At 50.6% G+C, this 13,962-nt stretch overlaps 1 pseudogene; it reads left to right on the plus strand.

Annotated features, from left to right (window-relative positions):
• The window catches only part of LOC106594877 (phosphatidylinositol 4,5-bisphosphate 3-kinase catalytic subunit alpha isoform-like), a 121,947-nt pseudogene that overhangs the window by 73,306 nt on the left and 34,679 nt on the right, over nt 1–13,962 (plus strand).

The raw sequence follows: 13,962 nt of genomic DNA on the forward strand, positions 1-13,962 counted from the left end.
TACTGGTCTAGGACTGGTGAGAGAACTGGGGTTATAACTACTGGTCTAGGACTGGTGAGAGAACTGGGGTTACGACTGGTGAGAGAACTGGGGTTATAACTACTGGTCTAGGACTGGTGAGGAGAACTGGGGTTATAACTACTGGTCTAGGACTGGTGAGAGAACTGGGGTTACAGACTGGTGAGAGAACTGGGGTTATAACTACTGGTCTAGGACTGGTGAGAGAACTGGGGTTACGACTGGTGAGAGAACTGGGGTTATAACTACTGGTCTAGGACTGGTGAGAGAACTGGGGTTATAACTCTGGGACTGGTGAGAGAACTGGGGTTATAACTACTGGTCTAGGACTGGTGAGAGAACTGGGGTTAATACTCTGACTGGTGAGAGAACTGGGGTTATAACTACTGGTCTAGGACTGGTGAGAGAACTGGGGTTATGACTGGTGAGAGAACTGGGGTTATAACTACTGGTCTAGGACTGGTGAGAGAACTGGGGTTATAACTGGTGGGGAACTGGGTCTAGGACTGGGTGAGAGAACTGGGGTTATAACTACGTCTAGGACTGGTGAGAGAACTGGGGTTATAACTACTGGTCTAGGACTGGTGAGAGAACTGGGGTTATAACTACTGGTCTGAGGCTGGGAGAACTGGGGTTATAACTACTGGTCTAGGACTGGTGAGAGAACTGGGGTTACGACTGGTGAGAGAACTGGGGTTATAACTACTGGTCTAGGACTGGTGAGAGAACTGGGGGTTACGACTGGTGAGAGAACTGGGGTTATAACTACTGGTCTAGGACTGGTGAGAGAACTGGGGTTACGACTGGTGAGAGAACTGGGGTTATAACTACTGTTAGGACTGGTGAGAGAACTGGGACACTGGTGAGAACTGGGATTATAACTACTGTCTAGGACTGGTGAGAGAACTGGGGTTACGACTGGTGAGAGAACTGGGGTTACGACTGGTGAGAGAACTGGGGTTATAACTACTGGTCTAGGACTGGTGAGAGAACTGGGGTTCTAACTACTGGTCTAGGACTGGTGAGAGAACTGGGGTTACGACTGGTGAGAGAACTTGGGTTATAACTACTGGTCTAGGACTGGTGAGAGAACTGGGGTTCTAACTACTGGTCTAGGACTGGTGAGAGAACTGGGGTTATAACTAATGTCTAGGACTGGTGAGAGAACTGGGGTTATAACTACTGGTCTAGGACTGGTGAGAGAACTGGGGTTACGACTGGTGAGAGAACTGGGGTTATAACTGGGACTGGTCTAGGACTGGTGAGAGAACTGGGGTTACGACTGGTGAGAGAACTGGGGTTATAACTACTGTCTAGGACTGGTGAGAGAACTGGGGTTATAACTACTGCTCTAGGACTGGTGAGAGAACTGGGGTTCGACTGGTGAGAGAACTGGGGTTATAACTACTGGTCTAGGACTGGTGAGAGAACTGGGGTTACGACTGGTGAGAGAACTGGGGTTATAACTACTGTCTAGGACTGGTGAGAGAACTGGCTGGGTTATAACTACTGGTCTAGGACTGGTGAGAGAACTGGGGTTACGACTGGTGAGAGAACTGGGGTTATAACTACTGGTCTAGGACTGGTGAGAGAACTGGTTACACGTGAGAGAACTGGGGTTATAACTACTGTCTAGGACTGGTGAGAGAACTGGGGTTACGACTGGTGAGAGAACTGGGGTTATAACTACTGGTCTAGGACTGGTGAGAGAACTGGGGTTACGACTGGTGAGAGAACTGGGGTTATAACTACTGGTCTAGGACTGGTGAGAGAACTGGGGTTATAACTACTGTCTAGGACAGGTGAGAGAACTGGGGTTACGACTGGTGAGAGAACTGGGGTTGTAACTACTGGTCTAGGACTGGTGAGAGAACTGGGGTTACGACTGGTGAGAGAACTGGGGTTATAACTACTGGTCTAGGACTGGTGAGAGAACTGGGGTTATACTACTGGTCTAGGACTGGTGAGAGAACTGGGGTTACGACTGGTGAGAGAACTGGGGTTATAACTACTGGTCTAGGACTGGTGAGAGAACTGGGGTTACGACTGGTGAGAGAACTGGGGTTATAACTACTGGTCTAGGACTGGTGAGAGAACTGGGGTTCACTGGTGGACTGGGCGGTTACGACTGGTGAGAGAACTGGGGTTATAACTACTGGTCTAGGACTGGTGAGAGAACTGGGGTTACGACTGGTGAGAGAACTGGGGTTATAACTACTGGTCTAGGACTGGTGAGAGAACTGGGGTTGACTGGTGAGAGAATATAACTACTGTCTAGGACTGGTGAGAGAACTGGGGTTACGACTGGTGAGAGAACTGGGGTTATAACTACTGGTCTAGGACTGGTGAGAGAACTGGGGTTACGACTGGTGAGAGAACTGGGGTTATAACTACTGGTCTAGGACTGGTGAGTGGGGTACGACTGGTGAGAGAACTGGGGTTATAACTACTGGTCTAGGACTGGTGAGAGAACTGGGGTTACGACTGGTGAGAGAACTGGGGTTATAACTACTGTCTAGGACTGGTGAGAGAACTGGGGTTGCGACTGGTGAGAGAACTGGGGTTATAACTACTGGTCTAGGACTGGTGAGAGAACTGGGGTTATAACTACTGGTCTAGGACTGGTGAGAGAACTGGGGTTACGACTGGTGGAGAACTGGGGTTATAACTACTGGTCTAGGACTGGTGAGAGAACTGGGGTTACGACTGGTGAGAGAACTGGGGTTATAACTACTGGTCTAGGACTGGTGAGAGAACTGGGGTTCTAACTACTGGTCTAGGACTGGTGAGAGAACTGGGGTTATAACTACTGTCAGGACTGGTGAGAGAACTGGGGTTATAACTACTGGTCTAGGACTGGTGAGAGAACTGGGGGTTACGACTGGTGAGACCTGGTCTGGACTGGAGAGAACTGGGGTTATAAGTACTGTCTAGGACTGGTGAGAGAACTGGGGTTATAACTACTGTCTAGGACTGGTGAGAGAACTGGGGTTGACTGGTCTAGGACTGGTGAGAGAACTGGGGTTATAACTGACTGGTAAACTCTGGTCTAGGACTGGTGAGAGAACTGGGGTATACTGTGAGAGAACTGGGGTTACGACTGGTGAGAGAACTGGGGTTATAACTACTGTCTAGGACTGGTGAGAGAACTGGGGTTAAACTGGTCTAGGACTGGTGAGAGAACTGGGGTTATAACAACTGTCTAGGACTGGTGAGAGAACTGGGGTTACGACTGGTGAGAGAACTGGGGTTATAACTACTGGTCTAGGACTGGTGAGAGAACTGGGGTTACGACTGGTGAGAGAACTGGGGTTATAACTACTGTCTAGGACAGGTGAGAGAACTGGGGTTACGACTGGTGAGAGAACTGGGGTTGTAACTACTGGTCTAGGACTGGTGAGAGAACTGGGGTTATAACTACTGTCTAGGACTGGTGAGAGAACTGGGGTTACGACTGGTGAGAACTGGGATTATAACTACTGTCTAGGACTGGTGAGAGAACTGGGGTTACGACTGGTATGAGAGAACTGGGGTTATAACTACTGGTCTAGGACTGGTGAGAGAACTGGGGTTATAACTACTGGTGTAGGACTGGTGAGAGAACTGGGGTTATAACTACTGTCTAGGACTGGTGAGAGAACTGGGGTTATAACTACTGGTCTAGGACTGGTGAGAGAACTGGGGTTACAACTGGTGAGAGAACTGGGGCTATAACTACTGGTCTAGGACTGGTGAGAGAACTGGGGTTATAAGTACTGTCTAGGACTGGTGAGAGAACTGGGGTTAAACTACTGTCTAGGACTGGTGAGAGAACTGGGGTTACGACTGGTCTAGGACTGGTGAGAGAACTGGGGCTATAACTGGTGAGAGAACTGGGGTTATAACTACTGGTCTAGGACTGGTGAGAGAACTGGGGTTATAGGACTGGTGAGAGAACTGGGGTTACGACTGGTGAGAGAACTGGGGTTATAACTACTGGTCTAGGACTGGTGAGAGAACTGGGGTTACGACTGGTGAGAGAACTGGGGTTATAACTACTGGTCTAGTGACTGGTGAGAGAACTGGGGTTATAACTACTGGTCTAGGACTGGTGAGAGAACTGGGGTTACGACTGGTGAGAGAACTGGGGTTATAACTACTGGTCTAGGACTGGGTGAGAGAACTGGGGTTTACGACTGGTGAGAACTGGGATTATAACTACTGGGACTGGTGAGAGGGTTACGACTGGTGAGAGAACTGGGGTTACGACTGGTGAGAGAACTGGGGTTATAACTACTGGTCTAGGACTGGTGAGAGAACTGGGGTTCTAAACTACTGGTCTAGGACTGGTGAGAGAACTGGGGTTATAACTACTGTCTAGGACTGGTGAGAGAACTGGGGTTATAACTACTGGTCTAGGACTGGTGAGAGAACTGGGGTTGATAACTACTGGTCTAGGACTGGTGAGAGAACTGGGGTTATACGTCTAGGACTGGTGAGAGAACTGGGGTTATAAACTACTGGTCTAGGACTGGTGAGAGAACTGGGTTGCACTGGGGTTGACTGGTGAGAGAACTGGGGTTATAACTACTGGTCTAGGACTGGTGAGAGAACTGGGGTTACGACTGGTGGAGAACTGGGGTTATAACTACTGTCTAGGACTGGTGAGAGAACTGGGGTTATAACTACTGTCTAGGACTGGTGAGAGAACTGGGGTTACGACTGGTGAGAGAACTGGGGTTATAACTACTGTCTAGGACTGGTGAGAGAACTGGGGTTACGACTGGTGAGAGAACTGGGGTTATAACTACTGTCTAGGACTGGTGAGAGAACTGGGAGAGAGAACTGGGGTTATAACTACTGGTCTAGGACTGGTGAGAGAACTGGGGTTACGACTGGTGAGAGAACTGGGGTTATAACTACTGGTCTAGGACTGGTGAGAGAACTGGGGTTATAACTACTGGTCTAGGACTGGTGAGAGAACTGGGGTTACGACTGGTGAGAGAACTGGGGTTATAACTACTGGTCTAGGACTGGTGAGAGAACTGGGGTTACGACTGGTGAGAGAACTGGGGTTATAACTACTGTCTAGGACTGGTGAGAGAACTGGGGTTAATTGACTGGTGAGAGAACTGGGGTTATAACTACTGGTCTAGGACTGTGAGAGAACTGGGTTAGACTGGTCTGAGAGAACTGGGGTTATAACTACTGGTCTAGGACTGGTGAGAGAACTGGGGTTACGACTGGTGAGAGAACTGGGGTTATAACTACTGTCTAGGACTGGTGAGAGAACTGGGGTTACGACTGGTGAGAGAACTGGGGTTATAACTACTGGTCTAGGACTGGTGAGAGAACTGGGGTTATAACTGGTGAGAGAACTGGGGTTATAACTACTGGTCTAGGACTGGTGAGAGAACTGGGGTTATATCGCACTGGTGAGAGAACTGGGGTTACGGACTGGTGAGAGAACTGGGGTTATAACTACTGGTCTAGGACTGGTGAGAGAACTGGGGTTATAACTACTGGTCTAGGACTGGTGAGAGAACTGGGGTTACGACTGGTGAGAGAACTGGGGTTATAACTACTGGTCTAGGACTGGTGAGAGAACTGGGGTTACGACTGGTGAGAGAACTGGGGTTATAACTACTGTCTAGGACTGGTGAGAGAACTGGGGTTACGACTGGTGAGAGAACTGGGGTTATAACTACTGTCTAGGACTGGTGAGAGAACTGGGGTTACGACTGGTGAGAGAACTGGGGTTTAACTACTGGTCTAGGACTGGTGAGAGAACTGGGGTTATAACTACTGGTCTAGGACTGGTGAGAGAGAACTGGGGTTACGACTGGTGAGGAACTGGGGTTATAACTACTGGTCTAGGACTGGTGAGAGAACTGGGGATAATGACTGGTCTAGGACTGGTGAGAGAACTGGGGTTCTAACTACTGGTCTAGGACTGGTGAGAGAACTGGGGTTATAACTAATGTCTAGGACTGGTGAGAGAACTGGGGTTATAACTACTGGTCTAGGACTGGTGGAGAGAACTGGGGTTACGACTGGTGAGAGAACTGGGGCCATAACTACTGGTCTAGGACTGGTGAGAGAACTGGGGTTATAAGTACTGTCTAGGACTGGTGAGAGAACTGGGGTTAAACTACTGTCTAGGACTGGTGAGAGAACTGGGGTTACGACTGGTCTAGGACTGGTGAGAGAACTGGGGTTATAACTGGTGAGAGAACTGGGGTTATAACTACTGGTCTAGGACTGGTGAGAGAACTGGGGTTATGACTGGTGAGAGAACTGGGGTTACGACTTGGTGAGAGAACTGGGGTTATAACTACTGTCTAGGACTGGTGAGAGAACTGGGGTTATAACTACTGGTCTAGGACTGGTGAGAGAACTGGGGTTACGACTGGTGAGAGAACTGGGGTTATAACTACTGTCTAGGACTGGTGAGAGAACTGGGGTTACGACTGGTGAGAGAACTGGGGTATAACTCTGTAGGACTGGTGAGAGAACTGGGGTTACGTCTAGGACTGGTGAGAGAACTGGGGTTATAACTACTGGTCTAGGACTGGTGAGAGAACTGGGGTTACGACTGGTGAGAGAACTGGGGTTATAACTACTGGTCTAGGACTGGTGAGAGAACTGGGGTTACGGACTGGTGAGAGAACTGGGGTTATAACTACTGGTCTAGCGGGAAGGACTGGTGAGAGAACTGGGGTTCTTAGGACTGGTGAGAGAACTGGGGTTACGACTGGTGAGAGAACTGGGGTTATAACTACTGGTCTAGGACTGGTGAGAGAACTGGGGTTACGTGGGGACTGGTGAGAGAACTGGGGTTATAACTACTGGTCTAGGACTGGTGAGAGAACTGGGGTTATAACACTTCAGGACTGGTGAGAGAACTGGGGTTACCGACTGGTGAGAGAACTGGGGTTATAACTACTGTCTAGGACTGGTGAGAGAACTGGGGTTACGACTGGTGAGAGAACTGGGGTTATAACTACTGGTCTAGGACTGGTGAGAGAACTGGGGTTACGACTGGTGAGAGAACTGGGGTTATAACTACTGGTCTAGGACTGGTGAGAGAACTGGGGTTACGACTGGTGAGAGAACTGGGGTTATAACTACTGGTCTAGGACTGGTGAGAGAACTGGGGTTATAACTACTGGTCTAGGACTGGTGAGAGAACTGGGGTTACGACTGGTGAGAGAACTGGGGTTATAACTACTGGTCTAGGACTGGTGAGAGAACTGGGGTTACGACTGGTGAGAGAACTGGGGTTATAACTACTGGTCTAGGACTGGTGAGAGAATGGGGTAACTGGTGAGAGAACTGGGGTATAACTACTGGTCTAGGACTGGTGAGAGAACTGGGGTTACGACTGGTGAGAGAACTGGGGTTATAACTACTGGTCTAGGACTGGTGAGAGAACTGGGGTCAGACTGGTGAGAGAACTGGGGTTATAACTACTGGTCTAGGACTGGTGAGAGAACTGGGGTTATAACAACTGTCTAGGACTGGTGAGAGAACTGGGGTTACGACTGGTGAGAGAACTGGGGTTATAACTACTGGTCTAGGACTGGTGAGAGAACTGGGGTTACGACTGGTGAGAGAACTGGGGTTATAACTACTGTCTAGGACAGGTGAGAGAACTGGGGTTACGACTGGTGAGAGAACTGGGGTTGTAACTACTGGTCTAGGACTGGTGAGAGAACTGGGGTTATAACTACTGTCTAGGACTGGTGAGAGAACTGGGGTTACGACTGGTGAGAACTGGGATTATAACTACTGTCTAGGACTGGTGAGAGAACTGGGGTTACGACTGGTGAGAGAACTGGGGTTATAACTACTGGTCTAGGACTGGTGAGAGAACTGGGGTTCTAACTACTGGTCTAGGACTGGTGAGAGAACTGGGGTTATAACTACTGTCTAGGACTGGTGAGAGAACTGGGGTTATAACTACTGGTCTAGGACTGGTGGAGAGAACTGGGGTTACGACTGGTGAGAGAACTGGGGCTATAACTACTGGTCTAGGACTGGTGAGAGAACTGGGGTTATAACTACTGTCTAGGACTGGTGAGAGAACTGGGGTTAAACTACTGTCTAGGACTGGTGAGGGAACTGGGGTTACGACTGGCTTGGACTGGTGAGAGAACTGGGGTTATAACTGGTGAGAGAACTGGGGTTATAACTACTGGTCTAGGACTGGTGAGATAACTGGGGTTATAACTGGTGAGAGAACTGGGGTTACGACTGGTGAGAGAACTGGGGTTATAACTACTGTCTAGGACTGGTGAGAGAACTGGGGTTATAACTACTGGTCTAGGACTGGTGAGAGAACTGGGGTTATAACTACTGGTCTAGGACTGGTGAGAGAACTGGGGTTACGACTGGTGAGAGAACTGGGGTTATAACTACTGTCTAGGACTGGTGAGAGAACTGGGGTTACGACTGGTGAGAACTGGGATTATAACTACTGTCTAGGACTGGTGAGAGAACTGGGGTTACGACTGGTGAGAGAACTGGGGTTACGACTGGTGAGAGAACTGGGGTTATAACTACTGGTCTAGGACTGGTGAGAGAACTGGGGTTCTAACTACTGGTCTAGGACTGGTGAGAGAACTGGGGTTACGACTGGTGAGAGAACTTGGGTTATAACTACTGGTCTAGGACTGGTGAGAGAACTGGGGTTCTAACTACTGGTCTAGGACTGGTGAGAGAACTGGGGTTATAACTAATGTCTAGGACTGGTGAGAGAACTGGGGTTATAACTACTGGTCTAGGACTGGTGAGAGAACTGGGGTTACGACTGGTGAGAGAACTGGGGCCATAACTACTGGTCTAGGACTGCTGAGAGAACTGGGGTTATAAGTACTGTCTAGGACTGGTGAGAGAACTGGGGTTAAACTACTGTCTAGGACTGGTGAGAGAACTGGGGTTACGACTGGTCTAGGACTGGTGAGAGAACTGGGGTTATAACTGGTGAGAGAACTGGGGTTATAACTACTGGTCTAGGACTGGTGAGAGAACTGGGGTTACGACTGGTGAGAGAACTGGGGTTACGACTGGTGAGAACTGGGATTATAACTACTGGTCTAGGACTGGTGAGAGAACTGGGGTTACGACTGGTGAGAGAACTGGGGCTATAACTACTGGTCTAGGACTGGTGAGAGAACTGGGGTTATAAGTACTGTCTAGGACTGGTGAGAGAACTGGGGTTAAACTACTGTCTAGGACTGGTGAGAGAACTGGGGTTACGACTGTCTAGGACTGGTGAGAGAACTGGGGTTATAACTACTGGTCTAGGACTGGTGAGAGAACTGGGGTTATAACTGGTGAGAGAACTGGGGTTACGACTGGTGAGAGAACTGGGGTTATAACTACTGTCTAGGACTGGTGAGAGAACTGGGGTTATAACTACTGGTCTAGGACTGGTGAGAGAACTGGGGTTATAACTACTGGTCTAGGACTGGTGAGAGAACTGGGGTTACGACTGGTGAGAGAACTGGGGTTATAACTACTGGTCTAGGACTGGTGAGAGAACTGGGGTTCGACTGGTGAGAGAACTGGGGTTATAACTACTGTCTAGGACAGGTGAGAGAACTGGGGTTACGACTGGTGAGAGAACTGGGGTTGTAACTACTGGTCTAGGACTGGTGAGAGAACTGGGGTTATAACTACTGTCTAGGACTGGTGAGAGAACTGGGGTTACGACTGGTGAGAACTGGGATTATAACTACTGTCTAGGACTGGTGAGAGAACTGGGGTTACGACTGGTGAGAGAACTGGGGTTACGACTGGTGAGAGAACTGGGGTTATAACTACTGGTCTAGGACTGGTGAGAGAACTGGGGTTCTAACTACTTGTCTAGGACTGGTGAGAGAACTGGGGTTATAACTACTGTCTAGGACTGGTGAGAGAACTGGGGTTATAACTACTGGTCTAGGACTGGTGAGAGAACTGGGGTTATAAGTACTGTCTAGGACTGGTGAGAGAACTGGGGTTAAACTACTGTCTAGGACTGGTGAGAGAACTGGGGTTACGACTGGTCTAGGACTGGTGAGAGAACTGGGGTTATAACTGGTGAGAGAACTGGGGTTATAACTACTGGTCTAGGACTGGTGAGAGAACTGGGGTTATAACTGGTGAGAGAACTGGGGTTACGACTGGTGAGAGAACTGGGGTTATAACTACTGTCTAGGACTGGTGAGAGAACTGGGGTTATAACTACTGGTCTAGGACTGGTGAGAGAACTGGGGTTATAACTACTGGTCTAGGACTGGTGAGAGAATTGGGGTTACGACTGGTGAGAGAACTGGGGTTATAACTACTGGTCTAGGACTGGTGAGAGAACTGGGGTTACGACTGGTGAGAGAACTGGGGTTATAACTACTGGTCTAGGACTGGTGAGAGAACTGGGGTTACGACTGGTGAGAGAACTGGGGTTATAACTACTGTCTAGGACAGGTGGGAGAACTGGGGTTACGACTGGTGAGAGATCTGGGGTTGTAACTACTGGTCTAGGACTGGTGAGAGAACTGGGGTTATAACTACTGTCTAGGACTGGTGAGAGAACTGGGGTTACGACTGGTGAGAACTGGGATTGTAACTACTGTCTAGGACTGGTGAGAGAACTGGGGTTACGACTGGTGAGAGAACTGGGGTTCTAACTACTGGTCTAGGACTGGTGAGAGAACTGGGGTTCTAACTACTGGTCTAGGACTGGTGAGAGAACTGGGGTTAGGACTGGTGAGAGAACTGGGGCTATAACTACTGGTCTAGGACTGGTGAGAGAACTGGGGTTATAAGTACTGTCTAGGACTGGTGAGAGAACTGGGGTTAAACTACTGTCTAGGACTGGTGAGAGAACTGGGGTTACGACTGGTCTAGGACTGGTGAGAGAACTGGGGTTATAACTGGTGAGAGAACTGGGGTTATAACTACTGGTCTAGGACTGGTGAGAGAACTGGGGTTATAACTGGTGAGAGAACTGGGGTTACGACTGGTGAGAGAACTGGGGTTATAACTACTGGTCTAGGACTGGTGAGAGAACTGGGGTTATAAGTACTGTCTAGGACTGGTGAGAGAACTGGGGTTAAACTACTGTCTAGGACTGGTGAGAGAACTGGGGTTACGACTGGTCTAGGACTGGTGAGAGAACTGGGGTTATAACTGGTGAGAGAACTGGGGTTATAACTACTGGTCTAGGACTGGTGAGAGAACTGGGGTTATAACTACTGGTCTAGGACTGGTGAGAGAACTGGGGTTACGACTGGTGAGAGAACTGGGGTTATAACTACTGGTCTAGGACTGGTGAGAGAACTGGGGTTGCGACTGGTGAGAGAACTGGGGTTATAACTACTGTCTAGGACTGGTGAGAGAACTGGGGTTACGACTGGTGAGAGAACTGGGGTTATAACTGTCTAGGACTGGTGAGAGAACTGGGGTTACGACTGGTGAGAGAACTGGGGTTATAACTACTGGTCTAGGACTGGTGAGAGAACTGGGGTTACGACTGGTGAGAGAACTGGGGTTATAACTACTGGTTTAGGAGTAATGTCCTGTGATGCTGTGTGTTTCAGAGTAGCAGGCTGGCGTGTGACAGCAGTGTGTCAGCGGCGGATGGTGAGCAGCTCAGGTCTCTCTGTAGCAGGGACCCTCTGTATGAGCTGTCCGAACAGGAGAAAGACTTTCTCTGGAGACACAGGTAACTGCTGTAGGGGGAGACAGGTAACTGCTGTAGGGGGGAGACAGGTAACTGCTGTAGGGGGAGACAGGTAACTGCTGTAGGGGGAGACAGGTAACTGCTGTAGGGGGAGACAGGTAACTGCTGTAGGGGGAGACAGGTAACTGCTGTAGGGGAGACAGGTAACTGCTGTAGGGGACACAGGTAACTGCTGTAGGGGGAGACAGGTAACTGCTGTAGGGGGACACAGGTAACTGCTGTAGGGGGAGACAGGTAACTGCTGTAGGGGGAGACAGGTAACTGCTGTAGGGGAGACAGGTAACTGCTGTAGGGGGAGACAGGTAACTGCTGTAGGGGGAGACAGGTAACTGCTGTAGGGGGAGACAGGTAACTGCTGTAGGGGGAGACAGGTAACTGCTGTAGGGGGAGACAGGTAACTGCTGTAGGGGGAGACAGGTAACTGCTGTAGGGGGAGACAGGTAACTGCTGTAGGGGGGAGACAGGTAACTGCTGTAGGGGGACAGGTAACTGCTGTAGGGGGGAGACAGGTACCTGCTGTAGGGGGAGACAGGTAACTGCTGTAGGGGAGACAGGTAACTGCTGTAGGGGGGAGAAAGGTAACTGCTGTAGGGGGAGACAGGTAACTGCTGTAGGGGGAGACAGGTAACTGCTGTAGGGGGAGACAGGTAACTGCTGTAGGGGGGAGACAGGTAACTGCTGTAGGGAGAGACAGGTAACTGCTGTAGGGGGACACAGGTAACTGCTGTAGGGGGAGACAGGTAACTGCTGTAGGGGAGACAGGTAACTGCTGTAGGGGGGAGACAGGTAACTGCTGTAGGGGGAGACAGGTAACTGCTGTAGGGGGGAGACAGGTAACTGCTGTAGGGGGGAGACAGGTAACTGCTGTAGGGGGAGACAGGTAACTGCTGTAGGGGAGACGGTAACTGCTGTAGGGGGAGACAGGTAACTGCTGTAGGGGGAGACAGGTAACTGCTGTAGGGAGGGACAGGTAACTGCTGTAGGGGGGACAGGTAACTGCTGTAGGGGGGGACAGGTAACTGCTGTAGGGGGACAGGTAACTGCTGTAGGGGGAGACAGGTAACTGCTGTAGGGGGAGACAGGTAACTGCTGTAGGGGGAGACAGGTAACTGCTGTAGGGGGGGAGACAGGTAACTGCTGTAGGGGGAGACAGGTAACTGCTGTAGGGGGAGAGGGGGAGACAGGTAACTGCTGTAGGGGGAGACAGGTAACTGCTGTAGAGGGAGACAGGTAACTGCTGTAGGGGGGAGACAGGTAACTGCTGTAGGGGGAGACAGGTAACTGCTGTAGGGGGAGACAGGTAACTGCTGTAGGGGGGAGACAGGTAACTGCTGTAGGGGGGAGACAGGTAACTGCTGTAGGGGGGGACAGGTAACTGCTGTAGGGGGAGACAGGTAACTGCTGTAGGGGGGACAGGTAACTGCTGTAGGGGGAGACAGGTAACTGCTGTAGGGGAGACAGGTAACTGCTGTAGGGGGAGACAGGTAACTGCTGTAGGGGGAGACAGGTAACTGCTGTAGGGGGAGACAGGTAACTGCTGTAGGGGGAGACAGGTAACTGCTGTAGGGGGACACAGGTAACTGCTGTAGGGGGAGACAGGTAACTGCTGTAGGGGGAGACAGGTAACTGCTGTAGGGGGGAGACAGGTAACTGCTGTAGGGGGAGACAGGTAACTGCTGTAGGGGGGAGACAGGTAACTGCTGTGGGGGGAGACAGGTAACTGCTGTAGGGGGAGACAGGTAACTGCTGTAGGGGAGACAGGTAACTGCTGTAGGGGAGACAGGTAACTGCTGTAGGGGAGACAGGTAACTGCTGTAGGGGGACACAGGTAACTGCTGTAGGGGGAGACGGTAACTGCTGTAGGGGGAGACAGGTAACTGCTGTAGGGGGGACAGGTAACTGCTGTAGGGGGGAGACAGGTAACTGCTGTAGGGGGGAGACAGGTAACTGCTGTAGGGGGGGGACAGGTAACTGCTGTAGGGGGAGACAGGTAACTGCTGTAGGGGGGAGACAGGTAACTGCTGTAGGGGGAGACAGGTAACTGCTGTAGGGGGGAGAGGGGGAGACAGGTAACTGCTGTAGGGGGACAGGTAACTGCTGTAGGGGGGAGACAGGTAACTGCTGTAGGGGGGAGACAGGTAACTGCTGTAGGGGGGACAGGTAACTGCTGTAGGGGGGAGACAGGTAACTGCTGTAGGGGGGACAGGTAACTGCTGTAGGGGGAGACAGGTAACTGC

The sequence above is a fragment of the Salmo salar genome, chromosome ssa18 (genome assembly GCF_905237065.1).
Source record: "Salmo salar chromosome ssa18, Ssal_v3.1, whole genome shotgun sequence".
NCBI lineage: Eukaryota > Metazoa > Chordata > Actinopteri > Salmoniformes > Salmonidae > Salmo > Salmo salar.